We start from the raw sequence: 14,098 nt of genomic DNA on the forward strand, positions 1-14,098 counted from the left end.
TGGGCCACGTTCGCCGCGTCCGCCGCCCGCCGGCCGGAGGCCTGTTTCAATTCAGCGCGGCGCAGCGCCAATCGCGGCGCTCCGGGGGCGTTCGCGGCGCGGCGGCGGGCGGCGCGCCGGCGCCCGGCCTCCCGCCGGTAGGCCTTTCAGCGCGCGGCGCGATGAAGGAGCCGGGAAATAAGTCGGCCCGGTACCAGTGGAGGGTGGAGGCGCCGCCGGATGGGTGGCGGCTCCATCCTTTAGTGTTGAACGCTCGCGACAACGGAGGGCCGCGCGGACACGTCACACACGCCGGTCGTCGAGGTCACCAACTGGGCAGCTCGAGCTTGGCAACCCTGCTCTGCGGATGTGTCACCTCCTGTCACCTCACCTGTGTGACTGTGGGACGTAGGGGCGAGTGGAGGGACGCGCTTCTCACTGGCCACTGGCCGGCACTGGCTCATACAGTGTGCCTTCAGGGTACGCGCGGTCCGTGAGTCCCTCTGATTGGATGGGACGGCACCGCTTAAGCCAATTTGTGTCGTGATGGACGAGCCGGACCCGCACGCTAGCCCCCCTCCCCGCCGTCTCTGGGGCGGCGGTGCCGGATATGCGGATTGGGCGGCACGGTGCACCACGGAGTGATGCGGCGGCCATGAACCCACGAGCCCGCTTGGTTACAGAAAAAAACTGTGGCGGAATTCGCAGCAACCTCTGCTTGGCTTTGCCGCACCTGGATGCCTTCGACTGCGGACCTGAAGAGAGTCGTTGTTGAAGCCCCGCTGCGCTGGTCCGCATTTGGCGCGCGATGACATTGCGTGTCCTGTGCTCGTGCACCGTGCAGCTGCATGTTTTTTACTAAGCAAACAAGGAGTGCTGCGGAACCGCTCTGTGGCGGACAGTCCGGCATGCCTTTCGCTCTGTGGCAGACGGTCCGGCATGCATTTCGCTCTGTGGCAGACAGTCCGGCATGCCTTTCGCTCTGTGGCAGACGGTCCGGCATGCCTTTCGCTCTGTGGCAGACGGTCCGGCATGCCTTTCGCTCCGTGGCGGCAGCCCGGCATGCCTTTCGCTCTGTGGCCCGTCCTCGCTGTAGCTGGTGAGTCGGCGCGACACGGTGCACGACCGTTTCAACATGGCGTGCGTATGAGCGCGTGTCTTGCAACTTGCAAGTGCTACACCGGCAGGCCGTGTCCGTTATCAGTTCAGCCATCTCGGCCCGCGACGAGGCGTGTGTGGTCGCGGCCGGGCCCGTCCATTCATTCCTCAGTCATACCACATCTGATGGCGGGTCGGGTTCGGACCAGCCAGACCGGGATCCTCCCGACCCCGGTGCGACTGCGACGTCGGAGTCGGGCTGGGCGACACCGCGAGCGCTGGCGCGCGCCACCCGCCACCGCTGCGCTCCGGCTGTGCGGCGCGGCTCGCCAGGGCCCAACCGCCGCGTGTCCTGCAGCCTGTTATCAGCGTCACGTGTCATTGTTTACGCCTGCAGCCTTCGCCGGGAGAGGGATTTCCGGTCATTGTTTTTCTTGATTCGGGTGATAATGTGGAAGCTCATGATAATAGAGATTGGAACCTGTCACATGTGGTACTTAAAATCTGCCTCTTTCACAGCTGTCAAATTTGTGGCGTCTGCCTGAAGACGTATTCCGCGTTTAATTATATGCTACAATCCTGATTGGTAACTGTCTCCCGAACATAGTAATTATAAGCCTGGTTGGATCCGATTGTTCGCGCATACGCCAGTGAGGCGGGAGGACTCAAGTGTGCGTCATTCAGGTAGTGTTCATGAGTAAGTGCCCAAATCATGCGTGGTTATCAAACTACCGATAGTCATACGTGTGTCTTGTGGCAAGACTGACCCGTGGATGTCGTATTTCACCAAATGTAACGACCTGCGCGGTATCGCAGTAAATGTCACAATGCTTAGCCCAAGCGCTTTTGTATCTCTTCAGCTCCGTCCATCCCCAGTGTATAAGGTTCTCAGCAGGCTCTGTGAGTTTCTCAAACTGGAAAAGATGCGTGTACGTCCTGCGGTAGGGCGTGCGCATATCACTACCAATTTGGGGACCGCAAACTTGCGCCATAATGTGCGCCTCACCCGACTCAAACGGCCTCACTGACGCATGCGCGAGCAATCGGATCCAGCCAGCCTTGGACACACCATGGTGTGGAGACAGTCGCTAATACCTCAGGAAGCTGCGGGTGCTTCTTAAAAATGCAAATTTCTACAGGCTGCGATGTGTTAAAAACAGCATTTATGAATGTGTTCCATTACTTTACAGATATTTGAAGATTTAAACACTGCTGGCTTGTAGTCAGCGTTTATCTGCTTAGCAAAACATTTTCCCGACAGCCCCTTGAAAGGGGGGCGCGCTTCTTCAAATTACAGAATGACCCGCACCTGCTGGTGTCACTTAAATGGCGTGTTTAGCCGCTGTGAGTAGGGATGGAAGGTCTGCATCTCCAGCTCCCAGAGCACAAAAGTGTCCGATAATTTTCAACAATACTTGCTAGATATGGCGCGAGCCTGGCGTGTTTTTTTGGTACCCATATATGCACTTTTACAAATGGCATTTCAGGTAAAACGCCCCGCATAATCCCCCGGCATGTCCTGTAATCGTGTAATCCTGTTTGCTATGTTTTTACGTATTATGTAGTATGTAAGTATTCCTAAATGGCCCCACGACCAACATCTAGACCAAGTTCAAGGACGGATAGTGTCAAGGAACCATTCATAAATCATTATTTGTTGCAACCTACCCGTTTTGCTGCTTTCCAAGCATTTTGGTGATGCCACTCTTCAATAGTCGACACTCAACTCACTCACTCAACTCACTCACAGAACTAGACTCACTCAACAGTGGTGTCGAATCGTCAGCTGGGAAATTGCAAAAATGAAGCGGTTGAGATGCGTGGTGTGCTCAGGCAACATTCCGTATGTTATGCATACAGGTGGGAGGTGATCCTACACCTCACGTTTATCGTTACGGGTAGGTGTAACTTGAGGAATAAACACCAGTTTTCACGTGAGTGGCCTCGTCGGGCCGGCCCCTTTGGCATGGTTTCTGGAAATTACTCTCTTAGAATGGCTGATCGTAGCGTTATGCAGTTTTCGGTAACTTTAAACACGTAACTTTTAATTGTTGCCCTTTACAAATTGCAATGTTTTGAATAATTAAGCCGTCCGATCTGGTATAATTTTCCTGCACTACCGCACAGGGGAATAGAAGGCGCCTTTTCTATTCATTTGATATAGGAAGCGTACAACTTACCATTCGCTAAAAGCTGCACAACATGGCAAAACCCTGGGCCCAAATTTCGATGACACAACGTTGCAGCAGCACGAGACAAAGTTTGACGGAGAAAAAGCCGGACAATCGTACCAAGAAATGAAGGATGATGTTTGGTGTTGGCTACGCGCGCCCGGCTGGAGACCGTAGACCCACCCGATTTGGGATATTGTGCTGTACTGATGCCATAACGGCAGCCGGGATGATGCATGCTATGAGATTTCAGCTCCGCTGCGTTGGAAAATGCCTCCTCTACGAATTACCAAACCATCTAAATGTCCGTTCAAAAAGGTGCGCAAGTGGCGGACCAGACAGCGGTCAATGCCGTTTGTTTCGAAACCTGTCGACTATAGCAGGCTGTTACCCAAGCCAGGTGACACTGGTCCATCAGTAATATGCAGGTGTATGAACCAGTTAACGTGACCAGCATCCTCGAAATATTGCAAGTTTTAACTACTTTGGTCACAGTTACCAAATGCGTGACTATTCCCAATTCATCTTTTTCCCCCATTTGATCAGGTGCGATTCGCCCCTTCTTCAAGTCAGTTTTCACGCAATGCCATGGCGTTTGACATGGGGTTCGCGGGAATAAGATGTAATGTGCGTGTATATGTACATGTGTATATGTACATATATCCGTTCAATTAGCTAGGTCTTGGGGTGTATTTATCGGATGATAACGGCTAACTCTCATGTCAGTTCGCACCTAGCTCGTCCACACATGACACCTTACTGTGAGCAGTTATGGATACAATATGTTACATCGTGACGTTAGCTCTGAATATGTTCGCAAAACAACATCTTTGACATAAGGAGCTAAGCTTCCGCCGAGACCTTGTTTGAGGCATGGAAGGTTTCCTGGAGGTTACGAAATTGTGTTATGCGACGTTATTCAGCAGAACAGTGCTATTTAACGACACTTCCCGCAGCTCTCTATCATTCTTCATCCCAAAACATGAGCCCACCCGGTTCGCGATGCCCGGGGAGGTGTCTCCCGCGGCGCGCCCGTCAGCCCGTGAAAGTGTCCGACCGCGGGGGGGGGGGGGGGGGGGCGGGGCGGGGGCGCGGACCACTGGCGGCGTGACGCCGCGGTTTCCCCGAAACTCTACACGGCGCGGACACGGGCGCGGCCGCCGCTGCCGCCGTGCCGCACCTCAGCCCGCCCACCACAGCATGTTTGTCATCTCCCGGACGGCGCTCCGCCGTGGCGCCGCCGCGGTGTGCCCGACCGAGGGGCCAGCTCGCGGGGCACACCGCGGCGGCACTGCCAGGCACAGAGGCGGGGCTGACAGTGTCCACCGCTGACCTTTCGGGTCTGTGGAAGCTGGGGTTTGTTATGCAGCAGGTTGCTGGAAGCCATGATCACGATATGGTCACTGGGCGTGGGTGACTGTACTGGACGGTACTGAGAAACCGGTCTGCGCACCTGGATGGCGGTGTGGGCGCACAGCCCTGGTAAGACGAAGGGACGTATGCGGGATTCAGGAAAGGAGGACACAATTCCTGGAGAATTGAGCGCATGCATGGTTTTCTAAGAAATTACATGGAATGCAACAAAAACTTTCCCATGGCGCACCAAATGCACGTAAAATTTTGACAGGGAACACAGTCTCCGATCACTCAGTTCAATATGGTGTGTGCGTTGCGTTGCGTGGTGTGCGTGCGTGTGTGTGCGCGCGTGCGCGTGCGGTGCGCGTGTGCGTGTGCGTTGTGCTGTGTGGCATGTGCGTGTGCGCGTGCGCGTGTGCACGTGCATGTGTGTGTGTGGTGTGCGTGCGCGTGAGCGTGTGCACGTGCATGTGTGTGTGTGTGTGTGTGTGTGTGGTGTGTGTGTGCGGTGTGTGTGTGTGTGTGTGGTGTGTGTGTGTGTGCGTGTGTGTGTGTGTGGCGCGTGGCGTGTGCGTGTGTGCGCGTGCGTGTGCGTGCGCGTGTGTGTGTGTGTGTGGGCCCAGTTATGGCCCGACCAAAGAGTGGTGCTGCCGAGAGGCCGGGACCGCCTGCCATGTGGGGAGGCCGCTTTCCCCGCCGGCCGCCGCGTCCGTGCCGGGGCGGCCAGCTCTCGGGTCCGGGGTCAGCGGGACCACGCGGCCGGACAGCAGCTGGCACACCTGTCGCTCGCGCTGACATGCCGGGTGTGACGTCACTGACGCGCGCGGGTCGGCGCACCTGGATGTCACGGCTTGGCCACCACCGCACTGTTTTCAATGGCGGCAGAAAATGGTAATTGATGGTTGTAAGTTGTTATGTCTTGTTATCAATGTGCACCCACTGCGGTAATTTTCCGAAATGATATTCGGAGTCGCAGATGCGTGTGCATGCTTTTGAGCCCTGGACGATGGTCAGGTATAGCATACGACTGCTCGGCGATCAAAACTTCAGCCATATGATAGCGAAATGCTGATGACTTTTGAGGCGATTTTGGAGTCCATCTTCAGACGGAGATCTGCACCGAAGATCCCAACATGCGCGCTCAGAATCCAACAATGGGCACATGTCACAAGTGATCATACTACTCTATTTGTCGTGGAGCTTGTTTTCATCATCTAATGTCACAAGGTATGTCTTGCTCCTGGCGTACGCACCCTGTGCTGTCGGACGCGGGCAACATACGGCGCGTGCACGTTTCGTTGTTTTGCTTGAAGTACCTAAATACTTGAAATACGTACGTACGCACCCTGTGCTGTCGGCCCCGGCGACTGGACCATCAACCAGTAGCCATTTTGGCGTCGCGGAAATGCGGCATCACGTCCGTTTGGACAAAGTTGATGTCTGAGCGAGACGGTGCACAAAATAACACATCAATAGGTGGCAAATACAGGCGGTGAAATCGGTGGGCGCGGTGGTGCAGATTCGTCACGATTCTGGCTACAGTTGAGATGCGACGCTGGTTCGAGATGGAGGATGTGGTAGAGGGTCCGCATCTGATCTGTTTATCGCCGAACTGCTGAAAACTGCGGGACCGATTGAGATTCGGCTTCCTCTCTTTTCAAACTTAACTTCAGAATCATATCTCAGCGCCCCTGACACCACATTCTCGAACCCTGTAGCAGGCGGCACACGTTCTGAACCATGCGCCCGCCGCTCTGCACTAAAGAACAAATACCCCGTCAGCCGCGACACATTTCTTTCTCCGATCGACCCGAAAACGAACCGCATTGAGGCCCGACGGTTCGCTTTTTGCCGTGACGTTCCAAGGCCCAACAACAGCAGCGGTCGTTTGTTGTTGCACGTGCCAAACGGCGGCTGCAATTACCGCCGCGCGCCAGGCGCCGCTGCGACAACACCGGCGGCGAGGTGACTGATGACCAGCGGCCGGCGCCTGCACCCAGGTCGGGGCACAAAGAGGCGCCGCCGCCTCTCCGGTCGCCTCTTCTGCGAACTCGGCTGGGGCCGCGGCCGGCCGGCCGGCTGACCGATGGCGGCGGGCTCTTGGCGACAGGGCGGCTGACGCGTGATGACGAGACTGCGGGGAAAGAGGCTGTGGGGTCCTGCTGTCCGACGTCATTCCGCGTGGGCGGCTGTGGCTTCTGCTTCGTGCAACACTGTTCGTCATTCTTCGATCGGACTGCTTCCCAACAATCGCCCTTTTCCGGACCGTATGTGGCGGAACTATGCATAGGCTCGCCATGTAGCGCTTGCAACGACATTGTACATCATCCTCGAGCCGGTAAGTCAGCCTCATCGTTCGGTTTATTAACCCACGCATTTTATGCTGACTGCCTCGCCTGCCACCAACTGTTTCTTTTCTAGGACTGGATCCCTAGGGTGGATCCACCATCCCATAGGAGTCCATCTTAAAAGGATTCAATGGTCGAATCTTTTTTTCGGGGGGGGAAGGGGGGGGGGGGTTCAGCGGCATGTTTACTTCAGACATGGTGCGTCGCATATCAATAACCATAACGCAGCGGTGAAGAGCATGGAAGCGTCGGTCCTGACCTGACCTCGGCCAGAGTGCAGCCGACAGCTACTGGAGCTGAACGTAAAGGCCACTGGCGGGATCAAGCCGGATCGCGGCGGGTCGGATGTCGCATTGTCAGCATTTGGAAACGCCATGACAACGTTTGTGCAAGATATGGACCATTTCGATGTCGGGAGATAAAAGTCGAATGCTGGCAGGTGAGATGCCGTGGGGTCATTATAAGCTCAAAGTTCTGATGCGGAATTGGTGTCCTTCAATACACCAGAAGGTATTGGTTAAACGATGTGGTAGTGCCAACCCGTGGATATATTCGCAGTACCCAATATTTTGAGCAGCGCTTATCCTCAAGAATAACAAGGGTTCGGAAAGATTGAGCCAACCTGCATTTGAAGCAATTGAAAACTAAAACACGTGAACTCAGAAAATGTTCTTAATTTGTGCGACGCTGCCACCAAAATACGTGTGGAAGTTCGTTAAGGCAGCATAGTCACTTGGAACGCTTCATACCGAAAACCCGGGAAGTAACGGCTTTTCTTTCTTATCTCATCGGGTTTAAATTTTGAAACTCAGTTCAAGAGCTTTTGATGGTTTCAGGGCAACTCAATTTGTTTCGCATCGGAGCTGAGGTTGAAGTTTTATTTTTCTGAACGCGTTCGGCAAGAGGTTATAGGCCTTGCACTTTGGTACATGGTGGAACGTTATTTCGTCCGCATTTGCGTGTTCTTCTCGTCTATTAACTGCGATCTGATGTCCTCACCCTTCATAATTCTAGTCAGAATTCCTAAACTAGCGCTACATAATAAATGCCTGGTCACTGCACGTAAGAATGTAAACAGCTTAGGTTGACTGGGCGTTTTTTTGTGATCCTACATGCTACTGCCTAACAAATTACGAACAAGTCGTACCCACTGCAGCGCCATGTCCACTCAGCTTTCTCTGTCCGGCCATGACTTACACAGATGACCTCTGTGGTCCAGGTCGACTGACTTTGACCATCGTCTGACCTTCCGTGACACCGGGAAGACCCCTATGCTCCGCGCACGCCCGACTAACAACACGGGTCACGCCCGCAAGGCCCGATCGAACCGCACACGGCCGAGTGGGCGAGAGGCGTTTTTAAGTGATGCTTTGTCCGCAACCGCTGCCGTTGTTCTGCGGCTGTTTTTGTTTAGTGCTGTGTGCCGCCGTCCGTGGGGGGCGTGTTTCGTGCGTTTCATCCGCCCAGTGAAGTGAGGGCAAACACCGCTGGTGTGGAAAACTCCAGTGGCTTGTTGTTCGCACTGAACACGGCAGGTGTCAGATGAAACAACACCTGTTGACAACTGTGATGGGGCGAAGGTGGCGCGGGACCGTGTTAGTAAGCAGACTGGCAAGCGAGAAACGGACATGCGCGGCTTTACACCGGTCCTAATCACCTGAGCTCCACTGAGGTGAAACGCCTCGCCCCAAAAGCGGAAACATTCAGAGCGTGAGAGATATGGGGAGCGATGAAGGAAGGCGACGGTAGAGGAAGAGAGAGAGAGAGGGAGGGAGAGAGAGAGAGAGAGAGAGAGAGGAGGGAAGACGGAGGGAGAGGACGAGAGAGGAGAGAGAGAGAGAGAGGGGAGAGGGAGGGGGAGAGAGAGGGAGAGTAAGGGAAAGAGTGGGAGAGAAAGAGGGGGAGGGAGGGAGGGAGGGAGGGAGAGGAAGGGAGGGAGAGAGCGGGAGAGAGAGGGAGGGGGAGGGTGGGAGGAGAGAGAGAGAGACAGAGAGAGGGAGATAGAGATAGACAGGGAGAGTGAGAGGGAGAGAGGGAGGGGGGGGGGAGACCGCGGCGCATGTAAACCCGGTATATCTCACTCGAGTTTGAAAAATGCCGTGTGCATGAAATATTTCCGCAGGGGTTCAAGTTGCCAACTCAGTTGTCAACGCGCACTGAGAGGCTTCGCCGACAGCTTACGTACCCAAATATGGACTTACTTCGCCTGGCATCTCTGGTGATGCACATCACGTCATGGAGATGGGATCGACTGAGCGCCCAGCTTTTGTTTGGGTCATGTTGCTGAAAACACACTAGCTTTACAGAAAATGGTTCTCTCGCCCGCAACCTGAGGACTGCTTAAGCAAACGCGGCGAATTTGGCACCGCTGAAAACTAACTGCTTTCTCCCCACAGATGCTCGAGTAGATCCGCAACCTGTGATTGGCCCAGCAGTCGCTAGATGCCAGCACAGTGCGGCTCAGGCGGCACGCCAATGCCGCCACCACGACGGGGCCCCGCGCGGGACGTGGATGGCCTGATACGCGATCTGCAGCGCATCAACCTGTCGCAATGCATGGATCAGCTGACGGCGGACATCCACCAGCTGAGCTCGATGGAGCAGCAGCTGGGCACGTGGTGCGGTCTGTACGTGCGCTGTCCGGACCCGGAGCCGGATGAGCCGGCCGCGGAGCCGGCCGACAAGAAGAGCTCGTCCGGTTACAGCACCGAGAGCGCGTCGCCGCCCGGCAGCGAAAATGTCAGCCGCGAAATCAACGGTCACGGCATCACCAGCTGCGGCGTCACCAGCTTCGGCGTCACCAGCTCCGGGATCACCGGCCACGGCGTCACCGGTCACAGCGTCACCGGTCACGGAGTCACCGGTCACGGGGTCATCAGTCATGGAGTCGCCGGTCACGATGCCAATGGCCACGCAGGCAACGGTCAAGGAGTCAATGGGAGCACTGCTAGCCGCCACGCAGTCAATGGGAGCGTGGTCACCGCTCTTCCAGTCAATGGTCAGGTGATCACCGTGCCGTTCGACGGCGGTTACGGGACGGAAAACGACGTCCCGTCCGCCTCACTGGCGCCGCCTGCTGGGGCGTACGGCAGCGAGGAGCCACCCCGGGCGAGGCTCCGCCAGGTGGCGGCGACGGTGGAGCGCGTCGGGGCCGAGGCCGGCGCAGTCCCGGTCGCGGCGGCGGGCGACTCCGGCTGGCAGCGGGCCGGCGGCCGACTGTCGTCCCCGGCCAAGCTGCCGCGGCCGGACCTGCTGCGCGGCAGCGTGGCGCACTCGGCCGAGCACCGGCCGGTGACGCCGCTGCGCGCGCGCGCCGCCTTCTGCCCGCCGGCGGCCAGCACGCCAACGCTGGCGCACCGGCAGCCGGCCTCGCCCAAGACGTTGCGCTTCGCCGCTGCGCACGAGCTCATCCCACCCGACTCGCCGTCTCGCCGCCAGGTGGCGGCGGGCGCGCCACGGCCGGGGATCCTTCGCAGCGGCGGCGGCGGTCAGCAGGTGTGCCGGGACCGGCCAGGCCGCCCGGTGGCGCCAGGCTGGCGGACGGCCTCCTCCAGCCCTGAGGTGTCATCGCCGGGGACGCAGCCGCGCGTGGGTGCGGGAGGAGAGGGCGGACGGTCCGTGGGCGAGAGCAGTGACGACAGCCGGCCGGTAGCAAACGCCGAGCGTTTTAGCCGCGTCGTCTCAGCGCTGAGCCGGCTAGAGGCGGAGCTTGGCAGCGCGCATCGGCGGCCGCCGGCGCAGGCGTGCGGCACGGCGCAGTTCGTGCGCCACCCGCCGCGGCGACAGCTGTCCTTCAGTCAGCTGCCGCCGCCGCTCGACCCGCTCGTACTGGTCAGCACGGCCACCGACTCGGACGACTCGGACTCGGATACGGACTCGGACTGCTGGCCGGAGGCGTGCGCCGCCGCGCCAGCGTCCGCCGACCCTCACCGACGGTGCCGAGGGTGGCTTCTTGCTGTCGCGGCGCGCGCCGCTGCCGCTCCACTCCTCGGTGCGGAACAAGCCGCGTCGCCGTCAACTCTCGTGGTTGCTGAGCTGCGGAAGTCGGCGACGGCCGCCCTCGCCGCCACCGGCCTTTCCCAGCCCTCCTCCGAGCGAGGCGCCGCCGGCCGCCTCCGCCGTCTACGCGTGCAACCTGTGTAAGGCACGCTTTCCTGAGCACAGCATGCTCGTGGGACACGCGCACGACCGGCACGTGCGCGTGCAGATGCGGCCCAAGTACAGCTGCGGTCTGTGTCCGGCGCGCTTCTACGCAAGCAAGTTTCTGGTCAAACACTGCGCCTACCACCACAACTCGATGGGTGATAAGAGAACGCCACAGTGCCTGAAGAAGGCGTGATATGTACCGGTGCGGTCTGGATTTAACCGGTTTGTGGAGGCTGGGAAAACAGCTTTAGCGTCACATGGCGCTTAGTCTCTTTCAAGTACAAATGACCAATGGACCATTTATATTGGACGAGTTCGGCAGATCAAGGTGTTGCCGAATAATGCGCTGTAAGCAATGGGCGAAATGCACTATGTTGGCTAATGTTGCTAATATTGTGTAACATGCTTGAAGGTTAGGCAACGAAGTGCGGGTAGCTTATCCGGCATCGCTTGTCAACTGCTTGTAACAGGGTGTTTATGTGTACTGGACACAAACGGGCAAACCAACGATTCTATGGCCTGTGCGCTGTGCAATCTGTGAACGATTCACTAAACTTGCATGGTATGCTTCATGTTCGTGTCCCAAGACGGGCGAGAGAGCGAGACTGGTTCTGTGTTATCAGCATACCCCAGTAGGAGTCTCTAAGACCGATGAAGCGCCGGTTATCCACTGGTCTCCCAAAGCCCCGATCTCAGCATCAAACCAGCACCATGAACCCCGATCGTCGTCGATGTCCGGTCACGGCGGGCTGTGCCGCACGAGCGACGACAGACCCTTGTACCCTCCACTTCCACTGATTCCTGAGTTTACTAAGTGTGTAACTCCGACGACTTAGGCTCTAGGGGCGGGTTACCTTGACTTCCTCAGAACTCGTCGGCAACCGCCCAGTCAGTGATGAGCACTGATGTGTGGAGGATTGAGGACTTAGAATTTGGTAGCAGACGCCGTCCAGCACATGGCCAAACTGCGGGCAACCCTCCGCCACCAGCGGCGTACGGCGCGCGGAGGGTGGGGGGGCAGCAGCAGCAGCTGCGGCGACGGCGACGGCATGCCAGACGACGCCGCATGGCGACGAGACTGGCAGCGGCGCTCGGAGAGCACTCGCGCGAAGTGGACTCCGACTCGGACTCGGACTCGGACTCGGACTCGCTACGGCGGGGAACAGCGGCGGTCCGGGCGGTGGGATTCGCCACCGTGGGCTCACCCCCCCCCCCCCCCCCCCCCCCCCCAGCTATCTCAGCGCAGTCAGCAGATGGCCAGGCGGGCAGGCGAGCGGCTGAAGCTACCTCTGCAGCTCATGACCGGCGCACTTGTGACGGGCTGCGGCGCCGCTGCATGCTAGGCTCCTCCCCATGCCGGCGCAGTCGAGGGCCACACAGTCGCCGTCCGGCGCCGGGCCCGCTCTCTCCCACAGCCGGAACGCTGCGAACGGCGCGCCATTGCTCCACCGCCACCCGCATGGCCCCTCCCACTGCAGAGTAGTCCCAGGCCAGGCTCCAGCGCGGTCCGACCAGCTGGCCCCGCACGACCGTGTCCACCTTGGACAGGTCCAGCGCCGCCAGTGGCGCGTTAGCCTACAGTCCGATGCAGAGCTGACCCACTGCGTCAAGCGTGCGCGTCAGAAGGCTCGCCAGCGTGAAGAAGTAGCGATCCTGCAGCCGGCTCCGGCGGTGCGGGCAGCCAGTCACCGCCGCTACCGCCGCCACCGCCACCGCCGCCACCGCCGCCGCCGCCGCCGCCAGCGGCAGCAGCGGCGATCCTGCAGCCGGCTCCGGCGGCGCCAGCAGCCAGCCGCCGCCGCCGCCGCCAGGGTCGTCAGCAGTGTCCCCAAGCGCGCGAGGCGTCCTGCGCCGTCTCTAGCAGGAAGCGGAGCCTCGCGTGCGCAGAGGCCCTGCCGCGCCGCCACTGCAGAGACGGCTGTGATGCGTTCCGAGAGGGACGGGCATCGGCCAGACGGCCAGGGCGTAGGTGGTTCCCACATCGACGGCACTTCTGCACGGAGACGAAACACAGTAGGCAACTTGGTCATGCACGGGCTGCTGCAACGCGTATTCGCCGCCGGGGTCCGGCCAGCCGAATAAGTCGTTGACCTATTTTTGAATGACTTATGTGGCTCGGAGTGCTAGGGTAATCTAGAAACGGACACGAATGCATGCGTTTTATCGGATGATTGGTAGATGTATGAGTTATGGACGCATCATATTCCTGTAAGCCGACATGCCCTGCAACCACGACACCAACCAAGTGCCAACTTAGCCGAAGCTCCTACGGAGATTTCCGCAGCTCAGCACTGGAACACTTATAGAAATGAACTTACGTGATAATAGCCTTCACGAAGTTTTAGTGACAGATGTGCAGCTCAACCCGATATCATTAGCCCATGCTCGGACAAATTCAACCCCGCCATAGGCAACCTAAACCAACCGAAACATAGCTCTCATACAGCCCATCCCAATCCAACCCAATAGGTGCAGGCAGCTCGTGCTGCAACAATGTGATCGGTAGCACACTGAAGCTGTTTGTTTCACGGCACAGGTTTAATTATCAAAACGTACCGCCGTATGGCATCCAACGGTGGATGAAGCTTGAAATACACGTTTAAGAAAGTTCCTGTCAGGCTCGGATTTCTACACACGGAGACTTTTTAAATTCCTATGACTGTGTTTCATATATTGGTATACTTAACTGAAGCCGGATAGGAACCGAGATGAAATGCATTGAGCCCAAACGTATACTGCAGCTGTGGCTTACACCTTTACAGTCCACGGACCAACATCTTCAGCACACCGGCGTCCACGAGATTCTCTTTTCAGGGATATTTTTTGCAGCTCCAAGCCAGCCACTGCATTCCTCATGGCGACCCAGATGTGGCCTAATCCCGGCCTTACCCATGCCCAAAAAAACAGCCATTTTCCAATATATCTAGTTCCGTAGTTGACCGACGGTTCATGTCCAACAGGAACCATCTTTAGCCGACTGAATCCTTTGTCAAAAAGAAA

This window comes from Pollicipes pollicipes, unplaced genomic scaffold (genome assembly GCF_011947565.3).
Source record: "Pollicipes pollicipes isolate AB1234 unplaced genomic scaffold, Ppol_2.1 Scaffold_6138;HRSCAF=7277_pilon_pilon_pilon, whole genome shotgun sequence".
Taxonomy (NCBI): Eukaryota; Metazoa; Arthropoda; class Thecostraca; order Pollicipedomorpha; family Pollicipedidae; genus Pollicipes; species Pollicipes pollicipes.